The sequence below is a fragment of the Suricata suricatta genome, chromosome X, assembly GCF_006229205.1.
Source record: "Suricata suricatta isolate VVHF042 chromosome X, meerkat_22Aug2017_6uvM2_HiC, whole genome shotgun sequence".
Classification (NCBI taxonomy): domain Eukaryota; kingdom Metazoa; phylum Chordata; class Mammalia; order Carnivora; family Herpestidae; genus Suricata; species Suricata suricatta.
The window spans coordinates 69,068,412-69,085,843 of NC_043717.1; the positions used below are offsets into that span (position 1 = coordinate 69,068,412).

At 42.4% G+C, this 17,432-nt stretch overlaps 1 non-coding gene across 1 annotated transcript; it reads left to right on the forward strand.

The window, feature by feature from the left end:
• The first annotated feature begins 15,283 nt into the window (after positions 1-15,283).
• On the forward strand, positions 15,284-15,390 carry LOC115284453. The gene has a single exon (XR_003905207.1). It is a non-coding gene; the product is annotated as a U6 spliceosomal RNA (small nuclear RNA).
• The last annotated feature ends 2,042 nt before the right edge of the window (positions 15,391-17,432 follow it).

The following is a 17,432-nucleotide window of genomic DNA, read 5'->3' on the forward strand; positions in this document are numbered from 1 at the left end:
GTGCACAATGAGATTTTGAAACTGACAAGAGCCAGAAAACTAGCCAAAATGACAAAATGAAAGTACTCTCCCCTAAAAAACTCCAGGAAGAAGTCACAGCCACAAAACTACTCAAAACAGATCTAAACAACATAACTGAACAAGAATTTAGAACAATTGTCATAAAATTAATCGCAGGGCTTGAAAAAAAATCAGAGAAGCTAATGATAGAATGAAAAGGGACTTTCAAAATAGGTGTGATGAGTTAAAAAAGGCTATAAGTGAGGTGAATAATAAAATGGAGGCGACCACTTCATGGATTGAAGAGGCAGAGAGAAGAATATGTGAATAAGAAGATATAGCAAAAGAGGAAGCCAGAGAAAAAAGTGATAAATTGATTCAGGAGCTGGAAAGGAGAATTTGAGACCTGAGTGATAAAGTCAAAGGGAAAAACATCTGTATCATGGGAATTCATGAAGAGGAAGAAAGCAAGAGAGGTCTTGAAGGGGTACTAGACCAAATTATAACTGAGAATTTCCCGAATTTGGGGAAAGAAATAGACATTCAAATTCAAGAGGCACAAAGAACCCCCTTAAGACGTAACTTGTATCAACTTTCAGCATGACATATCATAGTGAAACTGGGAAAATATAAAGATAAAGAGAGAATACTGAAAGCAGCGAAGGATAAAAGGGCCCTAACATACAAAGGGAAACCTATCAGAGTGGTTACAGACCTATTTAATGAAACTTGGCAAGCCAGGAAGGAATGGCAGGAAATCTTCAATGTGATGAACAGAAAAACACATGGAGCCAAGAATCCTTTATCCAGCAAACCTGCCATTCAAAATAGAAGGAGAGATAAAGGTGTTCCCAAATAAACAAAAATTAAGAGAGTTCATGACCACCAAACCAGTCTTACAAGAAATACTAAGAGGGACTCCAAGAGGGAAATGGTGCAAAGAATACAAGGTACCAGAGACATCACTACAAACATGAATTCTACAGAGAACACAATGAATGTAAACCCACATTTTTCAATAATAACACTGAATGTAAATGGACTGAATGCTCCAACCAAACGACACAGGGTAGCAGAATGGATAAAAAAACAAAATCCATCTATTTTCTCTCTACAAGATACTCACTTTAGACCTGAAGAAACCTTCAGATTGAAAGTAAGGGGATGGAGAAATATCTACCATGCGACTGGAAGCCAAAAGAAAGTTGGAGTAGCCATACTTATATCAGACAAACTGGACATTAAGGTAAAGGCAGTAACAAAAGATGAAGAAGGTCATTATATAATAATTACAGGGTCTCTCCATCAGGAAGAGCTAACAATTATAAATATCTATGCGCCAAATTCAAGAGCGCCCAAATACATAAAACAATTAGTCACAAACAAAAACAATCTTATGTATAAGAATGTGCTAATGCAGGGGACTTTCATACTCCACTGACAGCAATGGATAGATCAACCGGACAGAAAAATCACTAAGGAAACAATGGACCTGAACGACACACTGGAACAGATGGGATTGATAGATATATTTACACCTCTTCATCCTGAAGTTAGGAAATTCATCTTCTTGTTGAGTGCACATGACACATTCTCCAAGATAGATCACATACTGGGACATAAAATATCCCTCCATAAATATAAACGAATTGAGATCATACCACACACACTTTCAGATCACAATGCTATGAAACCTGAAATTAACCACAGGAAAAAGCCTGGAAAACCTCCAAAAATGTGGAGTTTAAAAACCACCCTACTAAAGAATGTTTGGGCTAATGAGGCAATTAGCAAAGAAATGAAAAAATATAAGGAAACAAATGAAAATGAAAATACAACAATCCAAATTCTGTGGGATGCAGCAAAGGCAGTCCTAAGAGGAAAGTTTATTGTAATCCAGGCCTATGTCAAAAAACTAGAAAAAGCATAAATAACTCTAATAGAGCACCTAATGGAACTAGAATGGGGGCAGCAAGAGCACCCCAAGCCAAGCAGAAGAATAGAAATAATAAAGATCAGGGAAGAAATAAACAATATAGAATCCAAAAAAAAAAAAAAAAAGACCCCAAACAGTTGAGCTGATCAAGAAAGCAAGAGTTGGTTTTTTGAAAAAATAAATGAAATGGATAAACCTGTTGCCAGGTTCCTTAGAAAGAGAGCCCCCAAATAGACAAAATCATGAATGAAAATGGACCTATTACAACCAACCACTTAGAAATATAAGCAATTATTTGTGATTACTAGGAAATACTATATGCCAACAAACTGTACAACCTAGAAGAAATGGACCAATTCCTAAATATACATGCACTACCAGAATTCAAACAAGAAGAGATAGAAAGCATGATTAGACTGATAACCAGTGAAGAAATCGAATCTGTTATCAAAAATCTCCCAATGAGTAAGAGCCCAGAGCTAGATGGCTTCCCAGGGGAATTCTACCAGACATTTAAAGCAGAGCTAATATCCATTCTTCTCAAACTATTCAAAAAAAAATAGAAATAGAAGGAAAACTTCCAAACTCATTCTACGAAGCCAGCATCACCTTGCTACCCAAACGAGGCAGAGACCCAACAAAAGAAGAGAACAACAGACCAATATCCTTAAAGAATACAGATGCAAAAATACTCAACAAAATACACCAAATCGAATTCAACAGCATATAAAAAGAATTAGCCATCATGATCAAGTAAGATTCATTCCTGGGTTACAGGGCTGGTTCAATATTCACAAATTCATCAATGTGATAGACCACATTAACAAAAGAAAAGATTAAAATCATATGATCTTGTCGATAGATGCATAAAAAGCATTTGACAAAATACAGCATCCTTTGTTAATAAATACCCTTGAGAAAGTCGGGATAGAAGGAACTTACTTAAGTATTATAAAAGCAAGTTATGAAAAACCCACAGCTAATATCATCCGCAATGAAGAGAAACTGAGAGCTTTCCCCCTGAGATCAGGAATACGACAGAGGTGTCCACTCTCACCACTGTTGTTTAACATAGTGCTGGAAGTTCTAGCATCAGCAATCAGACAGAAAAAGGAAATACAAGGCATCAAAATCGGCAAAGAAGAAGTCAAACTTTCACTTTTAACAGATGACATGATACTCTACATGGAAAACCCGATTGACTCCACCAGACGCATTCTAGAACTGATCCATGAATTCAGTAAAGTTGCAGGGTACAAAATCAATGTACAGAAATCAGTTGCATTCCTATACACCAATAAAGAAGCAGTGGAGAGAAAAGTTAAGAAACTGATCCCATTCACAATTGCATGAAAAACCATAAAATAACTTGGAATAAACCTAACCAAGGATGAAAACTATAGAAAACTTATGAAAAATATTGAAGAAAGCACCAAGAAATGGAAAAGCATTCCATGCTCATGGGTTGGAAGAATAAACATTGTGAAACTATCATTACCACCCTATACATTCAATGTCATCCTCATCCTCATCAAAATTTCACCAGCTTTCTTCTCAAAGATAGAACAAGCTATCATAAAATTCATATGGAACCACAAAAGACCCCGAATAGCCAAGGTCATATTGAAGAAGAAAACCAAAACGGGAGGCATCAATATCCCAGACTTTAGCCTCTACAACAAAGCTGTCATCATCAAGACAGTATGGTATTGGCACAAAAACAGACACATAGACCAATGGAATAGAACAGAGAACCCATAACTGGGCCCACAAATGTACCGCCAATTAATTTTTGACAAAGCAGGAAATAGTATCTGATGGCTAAAAGACTGCCTCTTTAGCAGGTGGTGCTGGGAGAACTGGACAACAACATGCAGAAGAATGAAACTAGACCGCTTTCCTACATCATACACAAAAAGAAACTCAAAATGGATCAAGGACCTGAATTTGAGAGAGGAAACCATCAAAACCACAGAGCATAAAATAGGAAACAGCCATCTTCACCTCAACCACAGCAATTTCCTACTCAACACATCCCCAAAGGCAAGGGAAATGAAAGCAAAAATGAACTATTGGGACCTCATAAAGATAAAAATCTTCTGCACTGCAAAGGAAACCATCAAGTAAACTAATAGACAACTGACAGAATGGGAAAAGATAGTTGCAAATGACATATCAGATAAAGGGCTAGTATCCAAAATCTACAAGGAACTCACCAAACTCCACACCCCAAAAAACAATTAATCCAGTGAAGAAATGGGCAGAAAACATGAACAGACACTTCTCCCAAGAGGACATCCAGATGTCCTACAGGCACATGAAAGGATACTCAATATCACTCATCATCAGGGAAACACAAATCAAAACCACACTGAGATACCACCTCACGCCAGTCAGAGTGGCTAAAATGAAGAAATCAAGAGACTATAGATGCTGGCGAGGGTGTGGAGAGACAGGCACCCTCCTACACTGTTGGTGGGAATGTAATCTGGTGCAGCCGCTCTGGAAAACAGTGGGGAGGTTCCTCAAAAAAGTATCAGTGGAACTCCCTTATGACCCAGCAATAGCACTGCTAGGGATCAACCAAAGGGATACAGAAATGCTGATGCATAGGGGTACACGTACCCCAATGCTCATAGCAGCACTCTCAACAACAGCCAATCATGGAAAGAGCCTAAATGTCCATCACCTGATGAATGGATCAAGAAGATGTGGTATATACATATATATACAATGGAGTATTACATGGCAATGAGAAAGAATGAAATATGATCATTTGTAGCAAAGTGGTTGGATCTCGATGGTGTCATGCTAAGCGAAATAAGTCAGGTGGAGAAGGATAGATACCATATGTTTGCACTCATAGGTCTAACAGGAGAACAGGAGAAACCTAATGGAAGACCAGGAGGAGGGGAAGAGGGAAAGAGAGTTGGGGAGAGAGAGGGATGCAAAACATGAGAGACTATTGAATACTGAAAACGAACCAAGGGTTGAAGGGGGAGACGGAGTGGACAAAGAGGTGGTGGTGATGGAGGAGGGCACTTTTGGGGAAGAGCACTGGGTGTTATATGGAAACCAATTTGACAATAAACTATTTATTAATTATTCCTGTTACCCAGTGAAACTGTAAATATTTGAAGTGGGGATTAACTGCCAGACAGCACAAAGTTACAGATAAACCCAGCTGAGGGTGGGAAATACAGAAAGTCGAGACAGAGAATAGAGGTGAAGTAAGCAGAGAAGCACTGGGCTTTCTGGTTACCCGTTCCTGTACCCATCCTCTTATGACCTTGGGAAGGTTCTAACTCAAGGACATTCCTGGTTTTCAACTGTAGACAGCCACAACATGAGGGTGCCCTAGAGCTATGGGGCTAAAGGGTTATATATATCCTCATCAGTTCCCTCCCCCTTCAATGGCCACCAATGTTGCCCTTCCATCTAAAGCCATCTCCTTTCCTTTTCTCCCGGGTTATCAGGGAAAGTCTGTCTCTGGTACCTCCCAGAACTAAGCCTGAATAGCTTTCCTCATACACATGATTTTCAAACCCTGCAGCCTCTGAAAGTTGCCCAGCACACCAGCAAAGGAGGGTGGGGGGACTCTGAGGTAAAGACCGAAGTGCCTACCTCTCAGACATATGTCATCTCCACATGTATATACCTGACCTGACTTTTATAAGTAATGACTTTAGGGGTGCCTGGGTGGCTCAGTTGGTTAAGTGTCTGGCTTCAGCTCAGGTCGCGATCTCACAGTTTGTGAGTTCAAGCCCTGCATCCGGCTCTGTGCTGACAGCTAGCTCAGAGTCTGAAGCCTGCTTCGGATTCTGTGTCTCCCTCTCTCTCTGACCCTCCCCTGCTCGTGCTGTCTCTCTGTCTCTCAAAAATAAATTAAAAACATTTAAAAAATTATAAGTAATTACTTTATACATTTCCTATACACAACATATCGATGTAGACTCCTCTGCCTCTCTGTCTCTCTGTATTTTCCTGAAAATAACAATCTTCAGCTTTCTTTTCTCATTTAGTATCTCATCTAATGTTTGCAGTTACATTTTTATAATTACTGTGGTTGGATAGCTTTTCATAGATTGCATGGACATTCCTATTGCTTTTAATTACAATTCTAGGTTAATATCAATTTCTGATCTTTTTACTCATTTATTTCAGTATCAAGGACATCTATTCTATGTTTTCCATGTATGTGGGTAATTTTTACTTCCCAGGTTGATTTGTATGGTTAAGCAACTATACTGTTCTCTGTATAAAAACATTTTAGTCAGTTTCACTATGATATGTCGTGAGGGCTGAAGAGGGAGGGGGGAAGGGGAATGGGATGTAATGATCATAGAGAGGAGCACTTGTGGGGAAGAGCACTGGTGTTATATGGAAACCAACTTGGTAATAAACTATATGAAAAAAAAAAGATTCTACCAATAGAAAATAGTAAAACAAACAAACAAACACACAAACAAAAAACCCCCACATTTTAGTCATATGCTAAGGGCACAGAACATCATCTCCATATTTACCAGGGTAACATTCCCCACACTGACAGTCACACGGCCCTGGGGAGCACACACACAGCCTGGGCTTTAAGGGGTCCAGGATTTGAGGCTCTACTCTGCAGGCTCTCAAGGAGTCTCTGACCCTATCTGACTTTATCTTTCTCTATCTGTAGTACAAAAATACCTCCCTCAAATGGATTTTGCAGGGATTTGATGTAACAGGCAACGTCATTCTTTATTATCAAAAGAATCGGGAATTCTGAGTGAGACAAATACACAGAATGGTTAGCCCTTTGGGGGATTAGTATCAGTTAAATGCTGGCTTCCTAACCCCAAGCATACCTCCTGATCCTTCACAGGGTTATACTCAGACTGGAGGAGAAACACAACAAAGATGACCATATCCAAGAGTTTCTCGTCAGGGTTGTGTTCTCAGGATCCTGGATCAGCCTGGGTGAAGGCCTCCTCTGGAATCCTGTGCTTGGCCTGGTGGAAGTGGAATTAAGGAAGTGGGAGATCAGCAGAGCCAGGATCCATGAGTCTCATCCCCTGGTCACCCAGTTTCCACGAACTTGGCCTGAATACCTAGACCTCACCTCGGGCCAAGTGAGAAGCAGTGTAGTCCCAGTGGTTGTCACAAAGTCCCCTGGGGTAGAGAAAGATCAGGTGACATCCATTAGGACTGCCATTTCCCAATCTATGCAAGGAAAATATGGCTCCTCATTTACTGCAACATAGGCAGTGGAAAGAGCCCTGTGTCACAGTGTGTACTGGGAAAACTCCTGAAACCAAAATGTCTGTCAATAAAGGAACAAGTCCCATAGAATTCATAAAATAATGTACACATGTTTAAAACAACTAGGGAACTTAATGTGTATGGAGGCAGAAATGTTCAGGGTGACAATGAGTGAAATAAATAAGCAAAATGAATTACCTGCAAGTTCCCATCATTCCTTCCTTGGCTCCCACCAGCTCCTATCCCCATGCAGCCCGAGCACTCACTTCTTAGACCATTGGAGGTTCATCCCAGCCTGGATGGTGAAATACTGCATCATTCCTGCTGCTCCTGGGAGAAGGTGGTCAAGGGGCTGCAGGAAAGTGTGGGAACTGGGACAGATAATGTGCTCTGGGTCTCCTTAGGGCTAATGTCCCTCACAAGCAGAGTATCATTCACAGTGCGTAGACTAAAGCAACATGAGCCCTGGGACAGCTGGACAGATAGCCCCACTCCCTCAATAATGGCCCTGTTCTCACAGCCATTCAGCAACTACATTCTTTCCATACCCTTATTGTCCCTGCCCCCCAGATTGCTTGGCTGGCTCCTCTACCCCCCCCACAGAGACCACCTTTGGAGAGATTCTCTACCAGTTTCTCTAGATTAAGAGGCTTAACTACACCTCAAAGATGGTTTTATCCTCTCATTTAGTCTGTAAAACAGCCCAAGGAGTGGACTGTCTAATCCTCATTTTCAGAAGAAGACACTGAGTCACAGAGGGGTCCTATGACGTGACCAAGGTGGCACAGCTGGCGAGTGTTGGGGTCTGAAAGAGAACCCATATTCCGATTTCAGAGCCCATGCTCTTACTACTAGGCTAAACTCTTTGGATATACCTCTTGGCTTTCCACAATATTGAGAAAACCCCAAGGACTACACAACCACCTTCCCACACCCCTGAACCAAGGCTGGGCTGGAAGTGCCACCCAAAACACACCACTCACCTGGAATTGCTGGCAAGAGTAGCAGTGAAGGTCTGGGTGAAGGTACAGATAAGCTTACAAGAAGTTGAATGTAGTTTAATGTCACTTATATGTCATTGACACTTGTTGGAAGGAGAGGGAAAGATGATTATGAACAGAACCCTGACATTTTCTTTCCACTTCAACAACAAACAACAATACCCCCTTAGAGTTGCACATGCTTGACAAACTCACACAGCATTCCCCAGTCAGGGTCTTATATGATATTCATGCTGAAGGGGACAACAGCTCCTGTCAATCGAGGTGTCAGGAATGGGAAGAGCAACAATAGGAATGATCCGCTGTCAATGACAGGAATGTTACTATGTGCAGACCCTGTGATAGCCACTTGACAATTTCATTTGATTCAATTTTTACAGCTGCCCAAAAGATGGACATTATTGAGCCCCTTCTGCAAATGAGGAAAATGAGAGGTTAAGAAATAGGCCCAAATTCGAAAAGTAAGGATTTGAGGTGAGAGCCATCAACCCCCACAGCCTGTGTCCCTAACACCCTGGCACCTGAGGCAGGAGTGAAAAACATGCAGATGTTGGCTTGGGGGACCTCTAGATGGATGCTGGTTGAAGGTTTGTCACCTGGGTGAACTCAGTCTGAGATGGGCATGGGGAACGAGACAGCCACAGGGGCAGGCGACCATCCCCAGAAGGAGTAGAGGGTCAAGCCCCAGGTCATCAGGAGGCTGAAGGTCTGTGGTCCCCTCTTATGATCACCGTCGTCCCTCTTGATGGTGCCAGTGTACCTGTGCCTGTCTCAGTTGGTTCCTTGCCTGAGGGATTATACCCTTTGTCAGGTTACCCAGGGCTCCTCTGAAGGACCTGTCGGGGTGATGTGACATGTGTGGGGGGTGGGGAAGGGGCAGTGCCTCTGAGAGGCCTGTCCATCTGTCTCCTCAGACACCTCTGCCCTCTGCCTTCTACTTCTGCCTCAGGAAGCCCTCTGCTCCCTGGGAGTCTCTCACTTCTGGTCCCCTGACTCAAGGAGCCCTGGTTCTTCTCAAGGAGGGCCCCCAGCTCCTGGCATTGGGTCAGAAAAATGGATGTCATGATGGCAGCCCCCCAGGACCTCAGCCCTCAGCATGGGCAGGAAAAGCCACATGGCAGCCTGGGGTTGGAAGAGAGGGACACATTTGGTTCAAGGAAAAGAGGGTCCCTCTCAGAACAAGGGAGGTAAGCATCATCTCAGCAGGGAGTAGGAAGACCTGTCTCAGCATGAAGCCCTGGGCTTGAGGGCCCTTCTCAGTCCAAGGCACCAGAACCTGGCTCGAGGTCATCACTCTGGTTTTGGAGAGGAGACATAGCCCTACTTCCTGGAACACACTCATGGGAAGTCATGTGTCTTAGTCTGTTCAGGCTGCTATAACAAAATACTACCACAATGGTATCTGATAAATGACAGTAATTTACTGTTATCCATTCTGTGGGCATGGTCGCTTTCTTGTGCAGGCCCTCTTCCTGGCTCATACCTGGCATCTTCTTGCTGTGTTCTCACATGGTAGAAGAGGTTATGGATCTCTCTGGAGCCTTTTATATAATGACACTCATTCCATTCAGGAGGGTTCCATCCTCATGACCTAAGCACCTCTGAAAAAAACACCTCCTGATACTATAATCTTTGTGTGTCAGGATTTCAACAAATGAATGTGGTGCAGTGGGGGACACAAACAAGCAGAACATAGCAGTATGTTAGAGAAAGCTGAGTGCAGAAAGGTAAGAAACAGACCCCAGACTAGGCAAAAAGTAAGCAGGTCTCAGGAAGGAAAGGATACCTCTATGGGCAGATGGGAGATGCAAAGAGAAGAGAAGGCAGGGATGTGGTCCTCCTCATGACTGCTGCCTCCTGCAGATAGCACTTCCAGATAGCTCATGCTCCCAGGGACAGAGATCTGTAGGAAAGATGTCATGGATTCTTTTCTAGACACATCTCCCTCACCTTGTCCAACTCTCAGGCTGATTTCTGCTGAGAAATACATGGAGGAAACTGTAAAAGAAATCCCACGGAAAGAGAAACACGTGGGTCCCTGCACTCCCAGACCTTTCCACAAAGGTACCTCCTCTTGCCTCCTGTCATCACTGATGAGCACCACCACCCAACATCAACCCCAACTTTGATCTGCTTCCCCTTTCCCACCTCATTCTTGGAGAGGTTCGAGATCTTGACTGTGGGGACCATATGTATAATGTCAGGCCAGTCATCCAGCCCACACAGTTTATTGTTGCTCAAGTTTAAGGACAACAGATTTTGGTGAGGAAGAGTTAGAGTGACAGTTGGTATCTAGGGCCTCAGAAACAAGTCTTCTCTCCACACCATGAGTTCCACCCTCTACCATAATAACAGCACTGGGCATAAAGCCTCATCGGGAAACTCTCTTCAGTGCTGCAAGCTGGCAGTCATGCAGTCTCTTCGGTTCAAGATTATATAAATATCATGGCCTATCAAGTCTTCAGGAATTTGAGAGAAGGTAATGGGAAGGCTGAGTGGGGTCCAGGGCCAGTACCAGCCCCTCCCCATATTACCATCCTTCAGTCCACCTCCCAGGCAGATCCCTGTGCCATCACCTGCCCTAGCGTTAGTACTGTACCTAGGTCAAAGCGGAGCCTCTGGAGGTCAAGAGCTTGCTGGGAGACATTATAGTGTTTGTTCATGATCAGCTGCAGAGATAGATGAAGAGAGTCACTGTGAGGCTCTAGTGGAGCTAGGGAAATTGGGGGCTGGAGGAAGAAGAGGTGGGTCTGGGTGTGAGCACACAATGGACCTGCATTACCTTTAGCTGCTCCATTTTTTCTGGCTCCAACTCATACTGCACAGAGTAGGGTACAGCAAAAGGACTGACAAAGAAATATCTACAAAAAGGGGTGAGATAAGCACCAGAGAATCTCTTTTAAAGAAGACAACCAACCCCTGGCCTGTCCTTCTTCCCCAGAACAAGGTACAGGTAATGCCCTGGACACACACCTTCTGGTTCTACTTGTTACACATCTTAGAGCTGACACCCTCCAACGTAAAGGCAGTGTCAGCATCCTGGACAAAGTTCTAGTCCTGTGTTTCCACATAGTGGAACTACAGGCAGCAGAAGAAACAGAAAAGGTGTTGGAGACCCAGCTCTCCCCCTTCCCTGTGTTCACTCCTCTGGCTTCACCATTTTCTTATAATTCAAAAGGCATGACGGGTACAATGCAATGGCTCAGGATTGAATTCAGTAGCCATGCATTGTCATACTTTCTCCCACAGGGCATGTAGAGGGTAAAAGAGAAGATAGGAGAAGACACTGACAGCATGGAATTAAGACTAGAGAACAGATCCCTTTCCAAACATCTACTGAGCTTGAAAAGAAACTGCTAAAAAGAAAAAAAAAGGACCATTGACATAATTTCTTATTTTGTACCAAATATAGATTTCTTTACTTTTTAGTGTTTTATTTTTGATAGAGAGAATGAGAGAGAGAATGAGAGAGAGAAAGAGAGAGAGAGAGAGAGAGAGAGCGCGCAAGTGGGGCAGGGTTGGAGAGAAGGGGACAGAGGATCCAAAGCCCGCCCTCTGCTGACAGCAGCAAGCCCGATATAGAGCTTGAACTCACGAACTGTGAGGACATGAACCGAACTGAAGTTGGACACTCAACCGACATGAGCCACCCAGGTGCCACCCCAAATATGGATTTATTAAATCCCCTTTCTCTCCCTTCAAAGCTCTCCTCCAAATAAACACTCAAGATATTAGATGTGATCTTCCTTTTATGAATTTCCAGATTCTACCTCATGAAGACGCTGCTTGCCCCTCAGATAAAGTCTTCAGAAACTCGACCTCCATCTCCTGCACTCACCTTGAGTCAAACTGGGGCATCCAGTGGAATGTTGCTCCATCGCCTTGGGTATAATTTTCACCTTTGCCTTTAGCCATCCTTTACTCTTATTCCTTTCTATCACTTCTCTGAACCTGCCTTTAGATGACTGAGGCTGATAACTCCTGGAAACACCACCACCACCACCACCACCACCACCACCAACAACAACAAAAGGACAAATGACACCTGTTCCCAGCAAAGTAATCTAGCATCTCTACAAAAGACCATCACAGCTGCCCCTGACCTGTCTCTCCTACACATTGTATACGTTTTGCCAAGACTGTGATCTTGAACCCACTCCCATGGTTACATCTTGCCAGTTCACCCTCATGTATCGCCCTGGAGTAATTCTATAATTCCATATGTCCACATTAGCATGGAAAAAGCTTTAATAATGCCATTGGCCCCCCCTATATTACAGTTGGTTATCCTAGCAGGTGATGTGGGGAAGTGGAGAAAAAGAAGGCCATGAATTCTAAAAAAGATTTCTACACTTTTTCCCCATGGATACCAAGACTACCATTAATATTGTTCAACCATTAATTAATGCCTACACTCTGTGATGTTGTAGGGAAAAAAAAGATAGTTAACTACAGGGTTATGTATTCTACTGGCTAGTATGAGTCAACTGTGATGATTGATCACTTAACATTGTTAAGAGAGAGAGAGAGAGAGAGAGAGAGAGAGAGAGAGAAGGCACAAAATGGTGTCACTCATACTAAGCCCATGTCACCTAATTGCAGGCTATAACACATAATACAGGCCACCTAATTGACTTAATACCTAACCTGATTGCAGTTTCAGCCTCTCTTAGGAATGCAATCTTAACTAGTCAGTCTGGAATCTCCCAGTCAGTAATAGTGAGGTAATCTGCCTAATAGACCCCTGTCATCCCCAAAAAGGAAGATGACCTTGTCTGAAACAATCCATTATTTGCTAGTAATTTCCATGTCCTTTTGCCTTCTGCCTATAAAAGTCTTCCATTTTGACCAGCTCTTAGGAACTTCTTTCTATTTGCTAGATTGGATGCTGCCCATTTCATGAATTGTTGAATAAATTCAATAAGATCTTCAAAAATTTACTCACTTGAATTTATTTTTTAACACTATCTTATTTGGGGGTGAACATAAGCACATTCATTGCTGTTTCTCCATCTTGTTCATGGATATATGAAGGATGAATGCCAGAAATGCCATGTTTATAACAGCTTTCATACTTCCTTTGGAAACACCCAGGTATCTAACTCCTCTTTGAAAGGAATTTTATCTAACAACGTACTCTGAAATCAGGAAGAAAGTATAAAAACAATAAAATTAAAACCAAATCAAGGTAAAAAACACATCAATGTCCTGAATAACAGAGAAAAGTCCTGTGATAACTTTTATGGGTAATGAAGAAATATTGTTGACTCTTTTTCATCTACAAAAGAAATATAGCAACAGCATGCTTAAAAGTTTGGAATCCTCCACTGTGGATCTGGTTCCTAGACGATGAGAGGTAAATAGGGAGCATCCTCAGCCCAAGAGAGAACAAACACACGAAGATGGGTTGGTCAGAGGGTCCATCATGAGATCTTAGCTCCTGCTCTGCCATTTCCAGGCTGGGAGACCTGACACGAGTTAATTAATGTCTATAACCCCCTCCTCCAACTTGAATTCTAAGCCAATAAGAGAATCTACTCTGATGGTGTGGTGCTATGTTTCAAGAGTCAAAGGCAAGTTCCCCACCTGGATGGAGAATTCTATAAACTAACAATTGGTCTGAAGAAATACCCAGCATTAAGCCTAGTGAGACAATATGATGGAGGATCCTGAAAGAGAAAGGGCAAGAGTTGAAGGTGTTATAGAAAATAATGCCAATCCATGTTCAATTGGTCCCAGAAAAAAAAGGAAAGAAAACAGTGCAGAAGATATATTTAAAGAAATAATAGTTGGGAAGTTTAAAAAGTGACAAAAGACATCAGGTTGCAGATTCATGAAGGTCTGTGTTTGTCAAGCCTAGAAGGGTATGAGGAAAACCAAACCGAGGCCTTATTGATCATCTCAAAAGAAAGTAAAGGAAAAGGAAATTAGACCAGGTAAAAATAAATGTAAAGCAAATATTAGGATGGCATGTTGAAGCCAAATTGTGTCTGTTAATGTCATTACATGTAAACAGGTGAGATATTTCAAATCAAAAGGCAAGCATCAGGCTAGATAAAAAGTCCATCAAATGCACCTTAAAAAAGACATGTGTAAAGTTTAATGATATAGAAAATTAGGGGGAAATGACAACGTAAACATTAACCAACAGAAATCTAGTATACTCATAGGATTTGGGTATACTAGTATACCTATCTTAATTGGTCTTTTTGTCTCTCCTGATATAAAGCTCCTAATATTCTATGTTGATAATGATAAATCTATCTTTTGTTATGTTAGTGAGATGACTTTTGGAAACCTAAGATTGGGGGCTGGCTTCCAGGAGAACCCACCATGGGATTAGAGGGTTAGAACCTTCAGTCCTACCTCCTTGACCTCTAGGGAGGCCAAGGGGGGGGGTGGAGATTGAGTCCAATCACCAACGGCCAATAATTTAATCCTAACCATGTAATAAAGCCTCCATTAAACACCACAAAGGACTGGGTTCAGGGATTCCAGGTTGTTAAACAAGAATCCTTCCATGTGCCACTGTTTCGTGCCCCAAACCTCATGAAGACAGAAGCCTCTGCATTTAGGGCCTCACCCCATGTAAGTCTTCATCTGGATGTTGATTCCTATTCTTTAATATCCTTTGTAATAAACCAGTGATCTAGTGAGTAAAGGAGTTTCCTGAGTTCTGTAAGCCAGTCTAGCAAATTAATGAAACCCAAGGAAGGGGTTATGGGAACCTCTGACTTATAGCCGTCAGTCAGAAGCACAAGTAGCAACTTGAACTTGAGATTGGTATCTAAAGTAGAGAGAAGTCTTGTGGGACTGAGCCCTTAACCTGTGGAATCTGATGCCATCTCCAGGTACATAGTGTCAGAATTGAGTTAACTTGTAGGGCACTCAACTTGTGTAGGAGACTTGCCTGAATGTGTGTGGGGGGAAACCCACACATTGGAATGGGGTACAGGGTAATAAAAGCTAAAACTGGCAGAAGTAAATGGAAAAATGAACAAATCCACTATCACAACTGAACATTTTAACACATCTCACTGAGTGATAGCTTAAACAAGGAAATGAAAACTCAGTTAGATGAATTAGATTTAAACAATGTTAGTAACAAGTGCTTGCTTCAGCAGAACATATACTAAAATTAAAATGATACAGAGAATATTAGCATGGCTCCTGAACAAGGATGACACTCAAATTTGTGAAGCATTCTGTATTTTTTTAAAAAAAAAATGTTATTAACCAATTTATTTACTTAACTGACATAGAACACTGCAGAATAAGTCACATGCTGGGCCGTAAAGAAGGCCTTGGGAAACTTCCATTAACATAATTTTATCTAACCTGAGTTGTTGGTATGAAGATTCGAGGGTAGTGTTGGGTTCTCTGCCCCTCTCCTACCTTTACATGAATCCCATGAACATTATTCTCCAACAAGCCCTGGTTCCAAATGACCCTCTCCACATACCAAACCCTGGACCTGAGAGGACCACATGACTCTGGTCTTTCTTCTCAACTAAATATCTTAAAATATACTGGAGATTTGTTTTACTCAGGTGCAGTGAGATGACAGGTATGGAGTCAATGTCCTTGAAAGAAGAATTTATTACCTACAGCTCCCAAGAGGAAGGGACATACCGTAACACTCAGGGCCACATGAGGAAGCACTTGGGTTGGTCATGTGGCAGAGAGAATGAAGGGGAAAAGATGAATCAGAGTCTTTGTTCTGGTTTTATGGGAAGGAATGGGAGAGGCAGGATCAGTATGCTGAGTAAAGCTTTGGATTAAAAGGTTAGAATAATTTTGGCTCTGGGTGACAGAGGTGGCCCCTAGTTGTCCAGTGTCTGGATGTGGGGTGACTTAGAACAAGGAGAATATTGGACTGGGATGTGAGAGTTTGATAAAGGAGGTGGTTGGAGGTGTGGGTTCTGGATTTGCTTGTTTGCTTATCAAAACCATGCTCATGGGCAAGTTGATTGCTAGGCCAAGGAATTAGCTCACCCTGGAAGACACAGAGCCTCACCAGGTTCACAAGGCCCTTATGGTGTCAAACTATCAGAAAATATAGCTAATAGAAAACATGATGAATATACCGAGGGTAAGATGTCATGTCAGTCATAACCATAGCCATAGGAGGAGGGGTTTTCCAGGTAGAGCTAGGATAGGTGTGTCATGGTCCATTGGGTTCATGTCCTCAGAAGAAAGGAAAACACAGCCTGGGCACTTGCCACCTCCCATCTAAAGAGGGATTGCTGGGTGTCCTGTTGCATGGAGTTGGAGAGGGGCCCCAGAACCCTCCTGGCTTGTGGGGTCCTGAGACTGAGGACCAGCACTGACCAACCCATCCATGGAGTGACCTACAGGCAGTGACCCATCACCAATGTACTCACAAGGTGTTCATGAGGGTCTGTAGCTGGAGGTTTGGAGAAGAGGCAGAAGGGCTACTGAGGAAGGCAAGAGCAGACCCCAAAACACTCTGACAGGGCCACACATACAAGATTGAGTCTTCATTGCAAAACTCTTCCCCAGGGGCATAAATAAGAGAGCCTTGGCAGCCAGAAACACACACACACACACACACACACACACACACACACACACACAACTTCTCATTCTTACTTCCTCCCTAAGTTTTGTGACCAGAATAATGCCCTGGGAGCTATTTCCAACTGCACCACTCTTGCATAGAAGGCCTGAGCCCCAGGTGTGTGTAGCTGCAAATATAGGAGATTCTGTGACCTACTGTATAGCATGATGTTCCTTCATTTTCCTCAAAAGGGGACTCTGGCCACATAGTCACCAGCTCCTTGCCTTTGCTGAGGTTGCTGAGTCTTAGATACAGGTGTTTCTCTGGAGTATCTTCAGATATTGAAAAGAAATCAAGACTGGAACTAAGCTCCATGAGATAAGATGGCATTGTTATGCATAGCTGCAATTAACTCTTTCTGCAGTATATTTGACCCTTGGGCAACACAGTGTTGAACTGCACAGGTCCATTTATAAGCAGATTTGTTTATTTGTTTACAGTGCAGTACTATAAATGTATTTTCTCTTCTTTATGATTTTCTTCATAACATTTTCTTTTCTCTAGCTTATTTTCTTTTAAGAATACAGTATACACCTATACACCAAAAATGAAGCAGCCGAAAGAGAAATTAAGAAACTGGTCCCATTCACGATTGCACGAAAAACCATCAAATACCTAGGAGTAAACCTAACCAAGGATGTAAAAGACCTATATGATGAAAACTATAGAAAACTTA